This window comes from Taudactylus pleione, unplaced genomic scaffold (genome assembly GCF_031769625.1).
Source record: "Taudactylus pleione unplaced genomic scaffold, aTauple2 ptg000114l, whole genome shotgun sequence".
NCBI lineage: Eukaryota > Metazoa > Chordata > Amphibia > Anura > Myobatrachidae > Taudactylus > Taudactylus pleione.
In genome coordinates, this window is record NW_028284516.1 from 8464820 (window position 1) to 8486247 (window position 21428).

General features: G+C 41.1%; 1 protein-coding gene across 1 annotated transcript in view; it reads right to left on the reverse strand.

Annotated features, from left to right (window-relative positions):
- Positions 1–3718, reverse strand: part of CPNE3 (copine 3) — a 76568-nt gene extending 72850 nt beyond the window's left edge. Inside the window, exon 1 of the mRNA XM_088471396.1 lies at positions 3639–3718. The gene's annotated coding sequence lies outside the window, so the exon portion shown is untranslated. The remainder of the gene's footprint in view (positions 1–3638) is intronic.
- Between the last annotated feature and the right edge of the window lie 17710 nt (positions 3719–21428).

The window sequence follows — 21428 nt, forward strand, 5'->3', positions numbered from 1 at the left end:
TCACTTGCAGATGTGAATTCTACAGCATTAGAATCTGACATGTGACTAAACTGGTTACTTACAAGCCTGCCCTGAGGCATTACACTCCTACGCCATAATCATCTTATTCTTACAAACACTGAGCGAAATGCAGGAGCAGGTGGAAGGCAAAGTTGCAGAATGCAGGAAGTGGATATGGGAAATATGTTGCACCAAGCCACTCAACATTCATTACATGTTATTCCAATACAAAACATTCACAAATGTGTATGTAAAAGTCGCCCACAACATTATGACAGGTGTGCTAGTGCCGGTGTATGAATGAAGCACCCCTGTGGATGGCTGCGGTTACTGTCCAACCAGCTGCTGAGGTCACTTCTGCCTAGCAGACAGGAATATCACACCACAGCCTTCCTGAGAAGTTGGGAGGGGCTTCAAGAGATAGTGGAGAAATTGCCCATAGCAACCAGAATTGCTCTCCATATATCTGAGATTTCTCCTTCTCTGAATAGGGTGAAGCAGTGAAACCCCGTTATGACTGATAAAAGGGCTGTTCACTGCTACATGAAAAGACCCCTTTATCGCTCTACAAGGCCTGATACGTCTCCCCCTTTATCACTTTCCAATGTATAGTATGATTAATCTCCCCCAAAGGGGGCAATTCAATTTTTTTTATCGCACTCGATCTCCCGTAAAAAGCGGTGGGAGATAAGGGGGCGATTTTCAATTGTGGGCGCCTATGCCTTTTCAAACCTGTCACGCCCAAATAAATCGGGTTTCGCCACGTAAAACGGCTAAATCCGTCTAAAGTCCTAGTTAGTGGGCCCAAAACCTGGACTATTCGCACATTTCTGCTCGCCACCTCAGGAGGGTGCAAACAGGGATGTGTCCACCCGAATGGAGCAACAACTGTATTGCGCCATCGGGCACCCATTACTCACGGCTGAAAACAATTGAATCGCCCCAAAATGGTTACTAAACAGCAATACAGACCTAGGCACTTGAATTATCAGGATCAATAGTAGAGTATTTCCATAATAATAAGAGAGTAACATATCTTCTCATGTGTATCTTATTTTCTGTTCCCAAATTATGGACTGTTCACAGACTGCACTGTGGAGTAAATGAATCATAATACACCCTGGCACTCATGTGATATTGCAGCATGTTTGCAAAGCAATAGCGATCTATGTCATGCAATAATATGGCACCATGTCGAGATAACGGTCAATTAAACAGCATTGAGTCACTATTTCTCCACTTTATAGAATTAGCCTGTATTAAGTAATCCCAGCATTCGGAAATAACGTGTAACTGTGAGGATTAATAGGCTGGGCCCCCTCCCACGTCTGCCTGAAGTGTGGTAGTTATTTTTAGGTCGCCTTTTCCCCATATACTTTTTGCTGTATGTCTCTGCTAGTTGGCATTACCTATCTTCCCTATGGGTGTCAGGATTCTGGCTGTCGGCATGCGGCTGTCGGTATTCTGACCAGCGGCATTCCGACAGCCGGGATTTCATACCCAACCCGTCTCTGCTACATCTCTTGAGTTTTAATTGTGATTTAATACAGTGGTTGATAAGCTCTCACCCCTACACTGTATGAAGACTCCTTGCCATGTTATTGCATGCTGATTAAACTTCAGACAATGCAAATAAAGCTGTGATTTGTTATCTAAACACAAAACCTATTTGATAACATTGTATACATATCGGTTTTACAATCATCAAATAAACTTGTTTATTGTTAGATTTATGCCATTGAAATAGCCACTGACAACTTCATATGACAGTCAATAGGTCGCCACCAAATGGTTGACATGCAATATGTCGACAGTGTCAAAAGGTCGACTGACAAAATGTCGATAATGTAAACGATGACCAGTTTCAAAGGGTCGACAAACAAATGTTACAATGCATTTTGAAAAAAAAAAATAATGTGTAATTTAACCCTAATCCTAGTGTGAGGATTAGGGTTAAATTACACATTTTTTTTTTTTTTTTTTTTAATGCGTTGCAACATTTGTGCCTAAAGCTGGGCATCCACTATACAATTATCTGTCAGATATCTGTCCAATCTGGCTGGTTGGAATGAAAACCTGGTAATGTATGGGCGCAAACGGCAATCGTCCATTTGTTCACAAACACTGGAATATAGCCAAAAATGGTAATTCAGACAAATTGGTTAAAAACACACAAATGTAACCAATTAGAAAAAATTTTTTGTCCATTTTTCAGTGTTTAAAACCATATGATCGACTGTCATTTGCTCCCATACATTACCAGGTTTTCATTCCAACCAGCCAGATTGGACAGATGTCTGACAGAAAATTGTATAGTGGATTCCCACCTTAACAGTCCCCCTAGTGCCTAACCCTAGTCTAACCCTAACCGTCCCCTCCGGCAGCCTAACCCTAAACCTCCACCACGTGCCTAACCCTAAAAATGTTGAAAAACCATTAAAAACACGTGTCGACATTCTTTCTGTTGAATATTTGTGTGTAGACCATTTGAACCTGTTCACCTTTTTACTTTTTAGAGCGATGCCCTGGGGTTGCTCGGCTGAGCTGGTTTGAGGGTGTCCTGTGCTTTGGATTTGAACCTCAGTATGTTAGTGATCTACCCTACAGAGGTTACCTGGATATGGTGAGTAGGCCCATAACCTTGGTCATGATTATGCTAAAAACCTCTATTTATTTATTTATTGCAATACATATATATATATATTTAGTAATTTGGAGTTGTGCATCTGTGATTTCTCTTTTTTTGGACCTTTTTACTCTGTCAACCTTTTGTAGCTGTCGACAGGCCTGTTCATTGTCTATCTTCTATAGCAGCGTTTTTCAACTAGTGTGCCACGAGCGCTTGTGAAGTGTGCCGTGGTGGTCAGCTCAGAGCAGTTGTAGTGTAGTGAGTTTTATTCCTGTGGAGGCCAATGTAGTGTGTTTTATTCCTGTGGAGGCCAATACGTATGTATATTTTTATGTGGGAGCCAATGTTTATGTTTTTTTTTTATTGGTCACGCACATCGCATAGCCGGATAGTGTGCCTCAAGTTGAAAATCATTGTTCTATACGGATACCGAAACTTGCCCATCCTTATGTTAACAATTACCCAGCAATGACTTACACTTTTCTACTTCTACACAACAATGAGCTCTACAAGTAAAGCCCACAGTACTGTGTGTTGTTTGAATATTACAACATTCATATACATCAGTGACAGGCAACCTGATACACTAACCTCCAGAAGTGACATACATTACTCTTAACCTCAGTAGTAAGTTAGATTAATACCTTTAGCCAATGAATGACACACCTCTCTGTAATCACATATCGGCAGGCCTTTTAAATAAGCATCACAAGTTATTACAAATATGATAACAAAGCAGTAAAGAGTTTGGGGCTGCAAGTGACGGCTTGGTAGGCCTCCAATTGCCCATCACTGATATAATGATACACCCCAAGCTGTGATAACTCCCTCCCACCAGCTAAATCACATTTCCAAGTAGTTATGCCTGGGCCCTTCTCATGCACACTGTTGTCCAGTGACACAGGAATGCAGCAAGCACATACATGTGATCACACCTATTTCTAATGGCCAGGACTCGTGGCAGCCCAACAGACTCGCCCAGTATTCCCCCAGACATACAGTCACCCACCTCTCTGCCACAGATCTGTGTGGGCTTGTTTGCTGTTCTCTGAGTCTTCACTGTATTGTGTGTAGTGAACTGATCTATATCTGTCCCGCCCACCCCTTCACCCCTCCCAGATTCCACACACTGCTGACAGGATTTCCTACAGAGACTGCAATATAAATATTCTCTAATCCACATACTGGAGAGAGGCTCAGAGCAGAAGGTGGTGGTGTGCAGATTCTGCATGGCTTCCTAGGTGATGTCATGATTCAGCAAGACTGTACTGTACGTTGCAGTCACTTTATGGGGTAGATGTATCAATCCTTCAAGAGAGATAAACTTGCACATAGCAGTCTATCAGTTGCTAAATGTAATTTCCCTTGCACATTTTATAAAAAGCTGATTGGTTGCTATGGGTAACCTCCATGCTATCTCCCTCAGAGGTTTGATACATCTCACCCTATTTATTTCATCTAATAATTCTAGTTTAGCAAGAACGAAAGTGCTTAAACATTACTAGTACAAATAATTGCTGCAATACAGAATTTACATAAAGGGGGTCATTTAATAAAATGTTACTATGAAGAATAAGTGCTGTTACCCATATGCCAATTCCTTTTATATCCCAGTACTGCATATAGGGCCATATTCAGGGATTTATGCAAAGCTGATATTTTCGCAGATCAAGCGATTGTTTGCAAATACGCATGCGCCAGAGCAGCACTGCGCACGTGCAGCGATTGAATTGTGAATACGCTCGTACAGAGGAACCACTTGCGCAGTGAGTGACAAACGGCTTTTAGGGGGGTAACCGGGTGGTTATAAAAACGCAGGCGTGTCTGACTTTTCAAACTCTGTTACATGGGCGTGCATAAATTAGCCATTGCATGAGAGCTCTCTGCGTGTCAGGAAAGCAGCAGTGTTTACAGCAGGTCAGACTTGACTTACAAACTGCGTGACTGCCCGATGTGCGTTGATGGTAGCGATGTTTACACTGTTGTACATCGTCGGAAGGATATGCGAAGGCAGCAGTGGGCGTCCCCATGCTCGGCTACGCTTTGGAAGGCATTAGCATATTTTAGCAACTGCGATCCATGAGAGAATGCACCTGCGATTACATTAGCGTAAATCTCTGAATGTTATTACAGATAGGCGTCTCTTCTATTCTCTCTTTCTTTTTATTATTTGAATTTATTTCTGAGATTCAGGGTAATGTAATCCCTTAGAAGGCATCCACCGCAACATCGCTATTAGAGGGTTCTACCATCGCTACACACTGCAGATCGTGTACTACTGAATCAAGTTAAGTTGGGTACACATTAGCTGATATGTACCCAGCGCGATATCGCCGGCGACGGGACTCTGCATGTGGCAAGTGCATGCACACTTGCAGATGCCGGGCCCGTCAGGGGGGGACGTGTCATGATGCATTCTCCATCATGACATCGTCGGCTACATTCCTCATCGGCCCTGCAATAGGGCCGATGGGTGATGTCGCTAACGACCCGAGGGAGCGCGCATGTCATGGGTACACACTAGACAATGTACCCTATGTGTTTCTATGTGTTTCTACATATCGTCTAGTGTGTACCCACCTTAAGAAACTGCATTACCATTAGGCACCAGTGAAGAATCACTTGTACAGTACCTTACACACCTGTCCCTTTAGGATATTACACAGATGGTGTAATGGTTAGCATTACTGCCTCACGACACTGAGGTCATGGGTTAGATTCCCACTACGGCCCTAACTGTGTGGAGTTTGTATATTCTCCATGTACTTGTGTGGGTTTCCTCTGGGTGCTCCGGTTTCCTCCCCCACTCCAAAAATATACTGATAGGTTAGTTGTATGGATACCTAATTTAAACCTCTATGCAATCCTGTCTATACCTTCTAAAATCCTGCCTATACCTTCTAAAATTGTCACTATTTAGCGTAATGAGTCGCACAGAAAAAATAAATGCTTTCAGACTTTGAATGTGGTTCCAAAGCACAAAAGTTATTATTCAATATAAAAACAGATAGTTGCACCCTGTGATCTAAAGACAATTAGTGCAAATAAATCATACAGACCCAAGGTACAGTTGTTATATACGCACGCGCTCTGGGCCCAGATACTGGCATCAGCATTAGAAACCTCCGTCAACAGCACAGCAAGAAGACTCAAGACTGGGGTCAGAGAGCGCACATATATACTCTTACAGGGTTAGGCAATACAATAGACAAGTTTGACATGATTCCATGGTCTGCTTATCATGTACTAAACCATAGATATCATATAACATGCACTTCACAACATTGCTGATATAAATAAAAATATAAAATACTGCGGAACCTTTTAATGTAATTGTGTGTATATTTATGATTATATGTAAGTATGCGTTGTGTGTCTGAGCACAAAAAGGTGTGCTGTGTGTATGTTTATATCTGAAATAGCAACTGTATATATATATTCACGCATTGTGGGTACACATGCGATTGCCTATGTGCATGCATGTATTTATCATGAATTTAATATATGTATATATATATATATATATATATATATGTATATATAGAGATATATTTATATATATGCATATATAGAGATATATTTATATATATATATATATATATATATATATATATATCTGCATTACTTGGTTTTGATATTACTGGGCTACAACAATGACAGGATATGTGTTTACACATGTGATCAAACGAGGCTTGATGAGATCACACAGGTAAGGCTAATTTGTTTAAGCCTCAGACTTAAAGATTATGGCTTACCCAGAATACAATTCCTTTCTCCTTAACCACATCACATTAGATAGAAGGCATACAATGGCTAACGATAGCTTAGATGTCTAACAATTGTTTCCCAATCCATTCCTTCTGAGTATATTAGTGTTTTTGTGTATTCTCAATTTTCATAGGCATACTGTTCTGTGTGCAGAGCAAACGATCCCCATACCTTTGTGTATTCTTAATTATTTGTTACAGACAGATCTAATAAAAACCTGTCTTGTAATCACTGAATATTTAATGTAAGGATTATTTTAGTTGTAAAAATGGCGTCTTGCAGATCTTGATTTTAAACAGATTCTGTCTTAGCCAATCATCCGGCTTTGACTGTCCACCCTTTGATAGCCAATCAAACGCTATCACAACCTATTTTGAATCTGTTTGGCTATGCATGATAATATACCTTTTAATGTTATTATGATATGACACAGTTTGGTCATTTGAACCATTAGAGGAGGGTGAAACAACCCTTATACGCCATCTGCGCATCCTTAAGGGACCATTGGCAGGATGTTGGAATTCATCTAGCCTATAAAGCAAATTTTGAGGGGGAATTGGGACAGTATTACCTAGGAAGTTTTAAAATAACATTATCGATATATATTTATGCACAACAATACAAAATCTGGATCACATTATCATAGGGTACATTCTAATTCAGGGTTGTAATACAGCTCTTCCTTAACCTTGGTATCCATATCTCCATTGCTTTCGACCACCATCTCGATTTCTCGATTCGCCCTAGTACATTTCCTGCGCTTCAACATGTGTATGAAGATGTGGAGATGGGGTGTTTTTATTGGATACTAAGCATTTCACCATGTGTAAGGGTCATAATTTCTGGACGTATCCTTCCCAAATAACATAACAATTACGGTACTAAGATTGGTCAGACACTCCCCTGATTGGCGTAGCACTCCTCCTCTCGGCTCCACTCCATTAACATCAACATCAGCTCCCATCTCCTTTATCTGTCCTCCGTAACAGAAACCGGAAATCCCCAGACAAACCAAGATGATGGAGACTCTGGAAGAAAATACAAAAATGAACAATCCATTGCCGCAACACTGATCTACAATTTTTCTCAGCTCAGATATCTCACTGCCACCTTTTAATCCTCCCGGAACAGGTTCGCAATTGACAGATCCTCATTATTTGCCTCAACTCCGCCCTGTATCTCCACCGGTTGGTTAACCTTCCTGCAGTGAGTGGAATGGACCCAGGTATCTCTCTCGGCCACCTTCAAGGATGTGGTACTCGTCAACAACACCTGATACGGACCTTTCCACTGATCTATCAGACAACCTGAGCGTAAAAAATTTCGGATCGTAACAAATTCTCCAGGTTTCACATCATGACAGTTTGTCTCTGGCATATCGGGTGACAACAATTTCAGTTTCTCCTGCTGCTGTTTCAACTGTTTACTCATTGTTATAAGATACTTTACAGTGACCTCGTTGTTACTTTTCAGATTTTCCTGTGGACTTACAATCAAATGAGATTGTCTACCAAACAGTATTTCAAAGGGGGACAGATTAAGAGGAGGCCTAAGAGTGGTTCTTATGCTATGTAGGGCCAACGGTAGTGCTTTTGGCCATCCCAGTCCAGTTTCTGCCATGATCTTACTTAATTTATTTTTAATAGTGCCGTTCACTCTCTCCACCTTTGCACTGGCCTGGGGTCGATATGGGGTGTGAAGTTTACTATACAAACACAGAATTTGGAAACCGCACTGAAAGGAATGGCTATAATGTTATTAACTATAATGTATCTCCAAAATGACCTATTCTAGGAACAGTATATACATATATATACCTATTATACAATCAATATTCCCAGCAAATGATCATAAGACCTCGGTCAAAAAAGATCTATATGTTGGTTAGTTCCTGGTGCTCCCCAGAGTCAATATATAACATATATTTGAGAAAGAAGAAAAAAGGACTCTTTATGGGGGCACACAATAGGTAACGAGATATGGCTGATATAGCTTGTTAAAAATTAACCTTTAATAAATGTATTTAAAAGAGCAATAATCAAAATTTAGGACGAACTGATATACATACAACAAAAAACATATAATTGACTGGAGACTGTTGTCTCTCAGTATGGACAAACAAATATACATACAACAAGAAAACTCTATAATATGCTGGAGACTATTGTCTCACAGTACAAAGAAATCTGTAAGGATACATTCCTTCTGGATGTTAAAAAAGCCAGGCGAGATAATAAAGTCAGTCAATTAAATAAATAATATGCTGAACCAGCAATATAATGTAACTCCAGTTACCCACAGACCAGGCATAAAAAATGATAAGTACAATTCATCTGTATCCCAATATCAATGCCTGCATGCACTCTGATAATTAGCCACAAAAAGATAATGAGATAATACCAATATTATTATTCATATAACCTAACCATCAGTATATAAGCAATCAGCCAGCAGGTCAATGAGTGATTCATGTAACACATAAATCATACTTAGTGCCTGATAAGATATTAGCTCTTAACATATAACATATGCCGAGTTGTACATAAGGAACATATGTATGACATTGGATAGTCTCTAATATATTTACTTTGACTGCAGTCAGATGTCAAAATAATAGGCTGATAGGATTCGTGGCCGTCTGCCCTGATGCGCCAGGCAGTGCAGGGGGTATGCGCCACTTACCTGATCAGCGAGCATCAGTAGGTATGGTCAGTGGTAATTTCACTAGCACGAGTGCATGCCGCTGTGCCTGGGGGTAGACGCCGGCGTCACGTGTGCGCACCACGTGACCCGGAAGAAAGACGCGCGTTTTGCCGTTATCAGGCTTGTTCACAGTCTCCACCCTAGTTTCTCAATCCCAATACAGCATACTAATAGTTGAGATCAACCAATCATATTTCCCTGCATTGACTGGCAGATTAAAGAGCCAATACCTACATGTACTCCATCAGCCAATAAATATGGAGTAAGAATATGATAGACATTTGTATTAACAAATAGGAATGCTCAAAAAATGGCAATGCATAGAATAAATAAGATTTTTAATTATATACCACAGTAAACTTCTATAAGGGATGATACTATTGAATAAAGGGTGATTTAGAATATACAAAATATAGAAATTGATCGTGAACACGATTATAAATAATAAAAATATATATCAGTGTTGTGAGTAGAGTTCAAAACTACTTCATTTAACCCTGTAGATACCTGATATTATTCACAAATATGATGAAATCGTGTAAGTTGAAAAAGTTTTTATTGGATCTGTAGAGTATCATCATAATACAAATATATTTAAAATATAGAAATTGCTCGTGAACACGATTGCAAATAATAAAAATATATATCAGTGTTGTGTGTAGAGTTCAAAACTACTTCATTTAACCCTGTAGATACCTGATATTATTCACACATATGATGAGATCGTGTAAGTTGAAAAAGTTTTTATTGGATCGGTAGAGTGTCATTATAATACAAAAGAGAGGGTGATTCGAACAAGGTAAGTAATATCCTGTCATAATGCTACAAAGAGCAGCTACTGCACATCATTATATAATATAGTGAATGATGCGTGAGCGTACTCATAAGAGCATACAGGAATTCGAGTCAGGAAATATGGCATCTACTGTTGCATTGTATCAGCTGAGGGGTACCTGATGAAAAACATTGCAGGCGCCTCTCCTGAAAATCTACAATGAGAGTACCATGATTAAAAAGGTAGATAAAATAGTTAACACAGTAAAAGATAGAATTGAAATGAAGAAAAAATACATCAGTATAATGTTATCAGAGACCCATGCAATAACTGATCATTTCCCTTATGGAATTGATGATTAGAGAGCAGTGGGGACCTGTATACTGGTATGAAGAAAGAAAGTACATATTGCACACATGACAGCCGTGTTGGACACTAAACTTTGTTACATGGGCATTGCAAAGTACGTGAAACCATAAATACAGGTCGCCATGCTATATATTTGGAAAAGTTGTGACAAAGGTGATACGTGAAAAAACAATAAGGTTAAAAAATTGAATTAAAACCAAAAGTGTAGAACAGTGAGAAATAAATAAACTGTAATTAATATTGTGATGATTAATTAATATGATTGTGTTAGTGTAAGGTCAATCCGCTAATTCTAAGTTGGGTTGACTGTAATTGAAGTGACTGTGACTGAATGGTGATAAATAAAAATAAATTAAGTGTAAGTGTGACTAAAATTAGTGATCATCTGTAAAAAAAAATTTTTGTCAGTTAAGTAAAAAACTGACATTTTTAATAATCTTTTACTTTTTATTTTTTATATTTTATATAAAGGGATTAATAAAAATTATTTTTTTCTTCAGGTAGATAGGAAAACACCAAAATTTATGTATTCATTCATCCCAGTAGGAGCAACTGCTCCTAGTCTAAATGTCCATTCACTTTCTTTCCTAAGCAGAGCATTGGTGATATCTCCTCCACGTATGCCTAGTTTAATTTTTTCTAGTCCACAGACTTTCAGATCTTGATGGGATTTATTATGACAGTAATAGAAATGTCGAGCTACTGTAGTAATTTGCTTCATCCTTTGTAAATCCCTGGCTGCATTGCGTATTGTACCGATGTGTTCTAATATACGTTGTTTTAAGGGCCGAATGGATTTTTTAGGTGTGGATCTCAGCTATCAAGAAAGCCCAAAGGGGTATACAATATACCAAAAGACAGGATTTAATTTTTAAGGATAAGACGAAAAAGGACAAGATTGGCAAAATAAGATTCATTGCCAATTTTTGCAGAGAGTGGAAAGAACTTCAAGGGGCAATTCAAAAATATTGGCCTATCCTGCTAGCTGACACAGATCTAGCAGAAGTTTTGGAAGAAAGAGTTGCTATGGGGTGGAGACGATCTAAAAACCTCAGGGACCAGCTGGTCCATAGTCATTTTCTGAGATCCACACCTAAAAAATCCATCGCATCAGGCACTTTTGCCTGTGGTACATGCAAAATATGCAGTCATATTTTAAAAACTGACAGGATTAAAGACAGATTCAACAATGATGTGAGAATTCATGACTATATAAATTGTAAGACTGAAGGAGTTATATACTGCATTATGTGCCCATGTGATAAGAAATATGTAGGTATGACCATTCGGCCCTTAAAACAACGTATATTAGAACACATCGGTACAATACGCAATGCAGCCAGGGATTTACAAAGGATGAAGCAAATTACTACAGTAGCTCGACATTTCTATTACTGTCATAATAAATCCCATCAAGATCTGAAAGTCTGTGGACTAGAAAAAATTAAACTAGGCATACGTGGAGGAGATATCACCAATGCTCTGCTTAGGAAAGAAAGTGAATGGACATTTAGACTAGGAGCAGTTGCTCCTACTGGGATGAATGAATACATAAATTTTGGTGTTTTCCTATCTACCTGAAGAAAAAAATAATTTTTATTAATCCCTTTATATAAAATATAAAAAATAAAAAGTAAAAGATTATTAAAAATGTCAGTTTTTTACTTAACTGACAAAAAATTTTTTTACAGATGATCACTAATTTTAGTCACACTTACACTTAATTTATTTTTATATATCACCATTCTGTCACAGTCACTTCAATTACAGTCAACCCAACTTAGAATTAGCGGATTGACCTTACACTAACACAATCATATTAATTAATCATCACAATATTAATTACAGTTTATTTATTTCTCACTGTTCTACACTTTTAGTTTTAATTCAATTTTTTAACCTTATTGTTTTTTCACGTATCACCTTTGTCACAACTTTTCCAAATATATAGCATGGCGACCTGTATTTATGGTTTCACGTACTTTGCAATGCCCATGTAACAAAGTTTAGTGTCCAACACGGCTGCCATGTGTGCAATATGTACTTTCTTTCTTCATACCAGTATACAGGTCCCCACTGCTCTCTAATCATCAATTCCATAAGGGAAATGATCAGTTATTGCATGGGTCTCTGATAACATTATACTGATGTATTTTTTCTTCATTTCAATTCTATCTTTTACTGTGTTAACTATTTTATCTACCTTTTTAATCATGGTACTCTCATTGTAGATTTTCAGGAGAGGCGCCTGCAATGTTTTTCATCAGGTACCCCTCAGCTGATACAATGCAACAGTAGATGCCATATTTCCTGACTCGAATTCCTGTATGCTCTTATGAGTACGCTCACGCATCATTCACTATATTATATAATGATGTGCAGTAGCTGCTCTTTGTAGCATTATGACAGGATATTACTTACCTTGTTCGAATCACCCTCTCTTTTGTATTATAATGACACTCTACCGATCCAATAAAAACTTTTTCAACTTACACGATCTCATCATATGTGTGAATAATATCAGGTATCTACAGGGTTAAATGAAGTAGTTTTGAACTCTACACACAACACTGATATATATTTTTATTATTTGCAATCGTGTTCACGAGCAATTTCTATATTTTAAATATATTTGTATTATGATGATACTCTACAGATCCAATAAAAACTTTTTCAACTTACACGATTTCATCATATTTGTGAATAATATCAGGTATCTACAGGGTTAAATGAAGTAGTTTTGAACTCTACTCACAACACTGATATACATTTTATTATTTATAATCGTGTTCACGATCAATTTCTATATTTTGTATATTCTAAATCACCCTTTATTCAATAGTATCATCCCTTATAGAAGTTTACTGTGGTATATAATTAAAAATCTTATTTATTCTATGCATTGCCGTTTTTTGAGCATTCCTATTTGTTAATACAAATGTCTATCATATTCTTACTCCATATTTATTGGCTGATGGAGTACATGTAGGTATTGGCTCTTTAATCTGCCAGTCAATGCAGGGAAATATGATTGGTTGATCTCAACTATTAGTATGCTGTACTGGGATTGAGAAACTAGGGTGGAGACTGTGAACAAGCCTGATAACGGCGAAACGCGCGTCTTACTTCCGGGTCACGTGGTGCGCACACGTGACGCCGGCGTCTACCCCCAGGCACAGCGGCATGCACTCGTGCTAGTGAAATTACCACTGACCATACCTACTGATGCTCGCTGATCAGGTAAGTGGCGCATACCCACTGCACTGCCTGGCGCATCAGGGCAGACGGCCACGAATCCTATCAGCCTATTATTTTGACATCTGACTGCAGTCAAAGTAAATATATTAGAGACTATCCAATGTCATACATATGTTCCTTATGTTCAACTCGGCATATGTTATATGTTAAGAGCTAATATCTTATCAGGCACTAAGTATGATTTATGTGTTACATGAATCACTCATTGACCAGCTGGCTGATTGCTTATATACTGATGGTTAGGTTATATGAATAATAATATTGGTATTATCTCATTATCTTTTTGTGGCTAATTATCAGAGTGCATGCAGGCATTGATATTGCGATACAGATGAATTGTACTTATCATTTTTTATGCCTGGTCTGTGTTTAACTGGAGTTACATTATATTGTTGGTTCAGCATATTATTTATTTAATTGACTGACTTTATTATCTCGCCTGGCTTTTTTAACATCCGGAAGGAATGTATCCTTACAGATTTCTTTGTACTGTGAGACAATAGTCTCCAGCATATTATAGAGTTTTCTTGTTGTATGTATATTTGTTTGTCCATACTGAGAGACAACAGTCTCCAGTCAATTATATGTTTTTTGTTGTATGTATATCAGTTCGTCCTAAATTTTGATTATTGCTCTTTTAAATACATTTATTAAAGGTTAATTTTTAACAAGCTATATCAGCCATATCTCGTTACCTATTGTGTGCCCCCATAAAGAGTCCTTTTTTCTTCTTTCTCAAATATGTGTGAAGTTTATTATCAATACCCATCAACTTACACATACTCTGGAAGACGTCACCGGTGAAATGAGTACCCCTATCACTTTCAATAACTCTAGGGATACCGTATCTGCATACAAACTCCTGTGCAATTTTTTAGCAGTGTACAAAGCAATGTTAGTGGCAGCTGGATAGGCCTCTACCCAATTAGAGAATACATCTGTACAAACTAATACATACTTGAGATTCCTGCAGGGTGGTAATTGGATGAAATCAATTTGTATTAACTGGAAAGGTCCATCCGTCGGAGGGATGTGGGATCGTTCAGTTGGTATTGTTTTTCCAACATTCTTCCTTAAGCATGTCAAACAGGACATTGCTCTCTTCTCAGCTTGAGAAGAGAAGCCCGGTGCACACCAATACGCCCTGACCAACTTACACATACTTTGCTTTGCCAAGTGAGTCAGACCGTGTGCTGCCTCAGCCAACCTTGGTTAGTATGCCTTGGGTGCCACCGGCTTACCTTGTCCATCTCTCCAAAGTCCTGAGGACTCCTGCCCACATCCCTTCGATCTCCAGACTGCTTTTTCTGCATATCAGTCGTTTGAAAAACCATCAGTTGCTCATTAGGTACATTTATTTTCAACCCTGCTGCCCACTTGGCAGCTTCGTCTGCCCTGTTATTACCCATATGTATGGGCTTTACACTTAATTACTGCCACTGCCTTTGGCCATTGGATTTCTGTTAGTAGTCCTTTTATATGTTTGGAATGTGCAATTGGTGTGCCTACTGCTGTCATAAATTTTCTCAGACGCCATAAGGCACCGAGATCGTGTACTGCCCCGAAGGCGTACCTAGAGTCAGTGTAGATATTAGCAGATTTACCTTCCGCTAATTCACACGCGCTCTTTAGTGCCACCGGTTCCGCCACTTGGGCCGAGTGTGGTGGGCCTAAAGGTTCGGCTTCTATAACGTCCTCGTCATTTACCACAGCATAACCTGTACATAACTCTCCAGTGTCAGTTTGTCTATGACAACTCCCATCCATATAAGATGTCACATCTACATTTTCTAAAGGTGTATCCCGTATGTCAGGTCTTGCAGTAAAGGTTTGATTCAGATATTCCATACAATCATGTGCATCAATATACCTGCAGAACTCACCTGTTGCCAGCGGCTCACCTCTCTCCATCCTTTGTGCATCATGTTGCACATATGGTAAATACGTAGCTGGATTTAACGTACTGCACCGTTTGATGGTGATGTTTGCAGGAGCTATTAAGGTTAGTTCCCATTTTGTGAACCTAGCTGAGGAGACATGTCTGGTTTGGGCAGAGTTTAGCAAAGCAGATACAGCATGGGGAGTATAGACAATCATATCATGGCCTAGTACCACATCCTCACTCTTACTGACCAATAGAGCAGTTGCTGCTACACTTCTTAAACACGTTGGGAGTGATCTTGCCACAGTGTCCAATTGTGCACTGTAGTATGCTACGGGCCTACTGGCATCACCATGTTTTTGTGTGAGGTCACCTGCTGCACAACCATCGGCTTCCGTACAATACAAATCAAAAGGTTTTTCATAATCAAGTATTCCCAATGCAGGTGCTCTTGTCAGACTATCCTTAAGATTAAGGAAAGCCTGCTCTGATTCCTCTGTGTGCATGACACGATCGGGCTTTGAGGAAGAGACTAAGGACCTCATTCAGAGTCGGTCGTTGCGGCCGCACGGTCGTATGCCACCGATGTTCACTAAACTGCGCATGCGTAAAGTTCGCAATGCGCGTGCGCAAACTAGCTGTTATGATCAGAAATTTCTCTCTCCTTGAACACAGCCAGGTCATTAGTTTGAGTGACAGAATGAACCGTTTGTGGGTGGTAACAGGGGAAGGTGCTTGAAACGGGGGAGTGGAGATCTGAACGCAGGCGAACAGCGTTTAATGGGAGTGCATAATTAACAAAGTAGCGTCATGGCAAATGTGACATGGGAGGTTTGTACACTTACTTGATCGTAGAGCTTAAGAGAGGGTATGGTCAACCTTAAGCTCTACGACCAGTTCCGATGGTCTCGATTAATCCTTATATGCTCAGAGATGATGTGTAATGCGTACGAGAAGGGGGCGTATTTTTTTGTCTTACGGCCGCATCCTCCCCTTGGTCGTCCAGCTAACGATCCGATCTTAACGACGCAACTTGCGAGTGCATCATTTGCATATCTGGCCCCTTTTCCCTTACGACCGTAACGACTGACTCTGAATGAGGTCCTAAGTCCTGTAATGGCAAGGCCAAAATAGAAAAACCTGGGATCCACATTCTGCAGTATCCACACATTCCCAAAAAGGTACGAATTTGTTGTTGGTTCTGCGGCAGTGTCATGTTCTGTATGGCCTGGATTCTGTCGTTTGTGAGATGTCGTAACCCCTAAGTTAGGCAGTGTCCCAAGTATTTAACCCTGGACTGGCATGGCTGTAGTTTGTCGTTAGCAGCCTTGTGTCCTGTTTGAGAGAGATGAAGCAACAAAAGTTTAGTATCATTTAAACATGACATAAACAAATCAGAACATAACAATAAATCGTCCACATATTGTATTAGAACAGATCCATTGGCAGGTTGAAAGGATTGTAAACAGTCGTGTAAGGCCTGGCAGAAGATGCTGGGGCTGTCTATGAAACCCTGGGGTAATCGTGTCCATGTGTATTGTACACCCCTGTATGTAAAGGCGAATAGGTACTGACAGTCAGGATGAAGAGGCACAGAGAAGAAAGCAGAACAGAGGTCAATGACAGTGAAATGGGTTGCATTTGGAGGGATCTGCATAAGAATGACAGCTGAATTTGGCACTACGGGAAATTGGCTCTCTACCACCTTATTAACCCCTCTAAGGTCTTGTACCAGCCTATAACCCCTCCCACCACTCTTCTTTACAGGAAAGGTGGGACTGTTGGCTACACTAGCTATACGAACTAAAATTTCCTGCTGTAACAATCGCTCAATTATGGGATAAACCCCTAATTCTACCTCCAGTTTTAATGGATGCTGGCGAATTTTAGGAGCTTGCCTACCACTTTTTAGATTTACCATTACGAGACTTACGTTTGCCATTAATCCAGTGTCCTGTCCATCCTTGGTCCAAAGTGAATCTGGAATTTGGGATAACATTTGATCTACCTGAGATGGATTTTCACTTAAACCAGTGGAGTGATACATTGTCCTTTGGGGAGTGTCCAACATATCCCTCACCTCGTGCGCAACTGTCTCTGGGATATCTATAAATACACCATCAGGGATACAATATATGACACATCCCATCTTACATAACAAATCCCTTCCCAGTAGGTTAGTAGGAGCTGCTGTTACCAGGAGGAAAGAATGCCTGGTATGCAATGGCCCAATAGTGACCTCTGTGGAATTTGTTAAAGGATAATGTTGCACTTTACCCGTTACACCCATTGCTGGTACCGTCTCGCTGGTTACCTGTAAGTTAGCGGGAGATTTTACCACTGACCTGGTCGCCCCTGTGTCTACAAGAAAAGGATATTTAGTACCAGCTACATCAACCAATATCACCGGTTCTTCCCTAGTACTTCCCGTTAACCTGACTATCTGTAGACTACAGGTATGACCTGACCCCTAGCGTTGACTTTCACTCTCCAATACAGCATTTACGGCCACAATTGGAGCTGGTGACTGTTGTGGGTTTCCTGTATTCTGTGTATATCCCGTATGGGGATATCCAGGTACTCCCTGGTTAGGGGGTCCTACCTTCTTCACCCTACAGTTCCTACTTACTTGTCCCACTTGGTTGCAGTTAAAGCACCTTCGTGAGTGGAGTGGGTGAAAGGATTGCTGTGTGGGTTGAGCAGAAGGGAAAGATGGTGGGTGTGGATAAGAATACTGAGGGTAATATGGTGGTTGTGGATAGTATGGGTTTTGTGGCTGTGTGTGATAAGTGGGGTAGGGTTGTGTTGGAGGTGGTGCAGGATTGGTGAGGACGTGTAGCTGTGCAGGTGCATGTGTGTCTGTTGGCTGTGATGTTATAGTAATTCCTTCTAGAGCTTGAATACTAACAGCCATTAGCTTCTCGCTCTGGGTCTCTCTCTTTTTAAGGATGTTCTTATCATGTTCAATAGCGGATTCTATGAGGGTGTCTACAGTGACTCCCCTCCAGCCAGGTTGTGAGGTCTGAACTCGGGTCTTTAGGTTCTCTTTTAGACCATACATAAGTATAGTGACGATCATTCCCCTGTGATGAGTGCTATCTTTAATATCTTCTAACGCAGTGTACTGGGTGATAGCCTGCAGAGCTCGGTTACAATAATCCTCTGCAGATTCACTCTCTTTTTGTTTTATGGTGAAAATTTTGCTCCAGTTAACTACTACTGGAAAATATGCACCCAATTGAGTTATAATGCGGGAAATGTTACCTTGGTTAATTTTGTCTGTTAAGGGAACATCTCCATCCAATACACAATCCATGATACACTTTGTCACGTCGGTATTGCGTGGAAGACAAGCCCTTAAAACCACTTGCCAATCTTTATTGGTTGGCTCGTGAGCACTACCCAAATTTTTCAACAATCTTTGGCATTTGGCTAATTCCTTTTTAGGATCGGGGAAATCATTCATTATGGAATTTAGCTCCGCTCTTGTCCAAGGACAATGCATTGCTAACTCCCTTGTGGGCACTACATCGTTCGCATCCGCATTCCCATTTGGAACAGTTATTGTCTGGATGGGATGCAGACTGGCCGCACTGCTACTTTTGACCTTGCTACCTGGCTGGGGATTTAGGGCCTCATTCAGAGGCGGTCGTTAGTTGCAAGCGGTCGCACTGAATCAGGGCGGCCGCTTGCATCCTGAACGACCGCCTCCTTGTCGATCGTTAAGCTGTGGGTTACCACCCACAGCTTAATGACCGACCAGGTTGATGGTCGCGATGGTGATCACCATGTGACCATCGGGGCTTACGACCAGACCCTAAGGTTGGGTCTGGGCAGTCGTAAGACCCAGGGAGCTTTCTGGTCTGATGGAGCAGGAAGCTCCCCACTGACATCACTGATGATGTCAGTGCGGCCGCCCACAAAACGGTAGGCGTTCATAAAGGAACGCCTCCGTTTTGGAAACCACCACCCCGAACCCGCCTACCAAAAGGGGGCAGCTGTCGACATCGACAGCCGACCCTTTGGTAGCGTGCTCCGGAGCGACAGAGTTTCTCTGTCGCTCCGGGGCTTGCGCACGCGCAGTGCGGCAGCTGCGCGTGCGCAGGACTAACCATCAAGTCGGTTACGAGTGCATCGGCGCTTGCGACTGACTCTGAATGAGGTCCTTAGTCTGTTACTGCTACGTATAGGGTTAACAACTTCCTCTACGGGTGCAGTGGATGTTAACACTTCCTGTACTATCACTGATGAAGATGGTGGCACCACTTGTGCTTGTTGTGGTGGAGCATCTAACATGTGTACAGCATGGGAAATGGCAGACATAACAATAGGCTCATCATCCGCATCATAAACATATTCTTTATGATTACCTAAGAGAGGGTACAAGTTACTTATTAAATTTTTATGGGTTATTTCAACAATTGTACCTGCACCCCCATCCGCATAGAGCGGCGGTGGTGCACGTGAACCACTGGCAATACCTTCTGCAACGCTACCTGGCTGCACATGCGCGCTATCTCACGGCGCACATGCACCGCAGTTTAGCGCTGCGTGTGTACTCTCCGGTAACGTGCTCGCGACGCTAGTTTGCATCGCGTGCACGCCTATAAGCCACGCATCCGCCTCATGCTGCCATAATTTTAAACATTTGTTATATTTTACCTTTTTCATTCGAGAGCGCACCATACAGATGCTATCTCGGACATTGTTCAATACCTCCTTATCAAAGCTGCCAATTCTGGGAAACGGTCTAACACTCTTCATCGTAGTTTTAAGCCATACATCACAGTACCTAGTTGCATAAGCACCGTACCTAGTATGCATAATATGCCGTGCCGATCCAAGCGGCGCTTCCAACAGCAGCACATCATCTAACATCTCTACCGTTTGCTTGGCCCCCATCTGGGAGAACCCTAAGCTTTTCAATGGAGATTTAAACTGGTGAAAGACAATCAAGATACTTTCACTTACCTGTGGACGTCTTAACAGGACGCGCGCACAAACCTATGAAAGAATAACCAGGCTGCTTCCACGCACCTAATCCCTTTTTGACTACCTTTCAACTGCTAGCATGTAGGTATTCCAATAATGCTTACCCTTTTCAGTGATTTCGTCCACCCTCTACCCAGTTCACAATCACAATTTAGCCAAAACTTTGCGGTTCAATTACAATGCTCAAATAACCCTAACTGATCACTGAATACTGTAATCACACTGGGAGCCGAACCTACAACAAAGACAACAACTACACCTGCTTATGTGTATAGAACGGTATCTACTACCGAGCCACTAGGTCGATCCTTGCGTCTAGTCCTTAAGGGTCCTACGATACCCTTAACTAGGGAACTGCTGTCCCTACCAACAAAATCTCACTGTTACACACCCTTTTCCTGCGCAGAAAAAATATGAGATATGGTAAGAACTTACCCTTGTTATCTCTATTTCTACGAAGTCCATAGGGTTCCACAGGATACCTTGGGGTATAGGTGTGACATCAGTCGCAGGGCACCAAAGAGTTAAGCTTTCAGCCTCCCAGGATGCACTAGGTCCCCCTCCTATACCCCGCCCCCGGGCCAAGGCACCTCAGTTAGTTACCAAGCCATAGGCCGGAGGAGGAGAAGGAAGAGAGAGAACAAAGATCTGGACACATACAAGAATCACATTCTCACCAGAGGGAGACGGAAAACCGGTGACCAGAGCAAAGCCCATCTGCAGCACAGGTGCGACAGGGCGGGAGTCCTGTGGAACCCTATGGACTTCGTAGAAATAGAGATAACAAGGGTAAGTTCTTACCATATCTCATATTTTCTACTTCAGGGTCCATAGGGTATCCACAGGATACCTTGGGGATGTCCCAAAGCAGTATCCTTTAAGGGTGGGGACGCTCCTGTGCAGAAAGGAGAATCCGCCGCCCGAAGGAAGCATCCTGAGAGGCGAAGGTGTCAAACCTGTAATACCTCACGAAGGTATGGACAGAAGACCACGTAGCAGCCTTGCAGATCTGAACTGCCGAGGCACCACGTCGAGCTGCCCACGAAGGACCC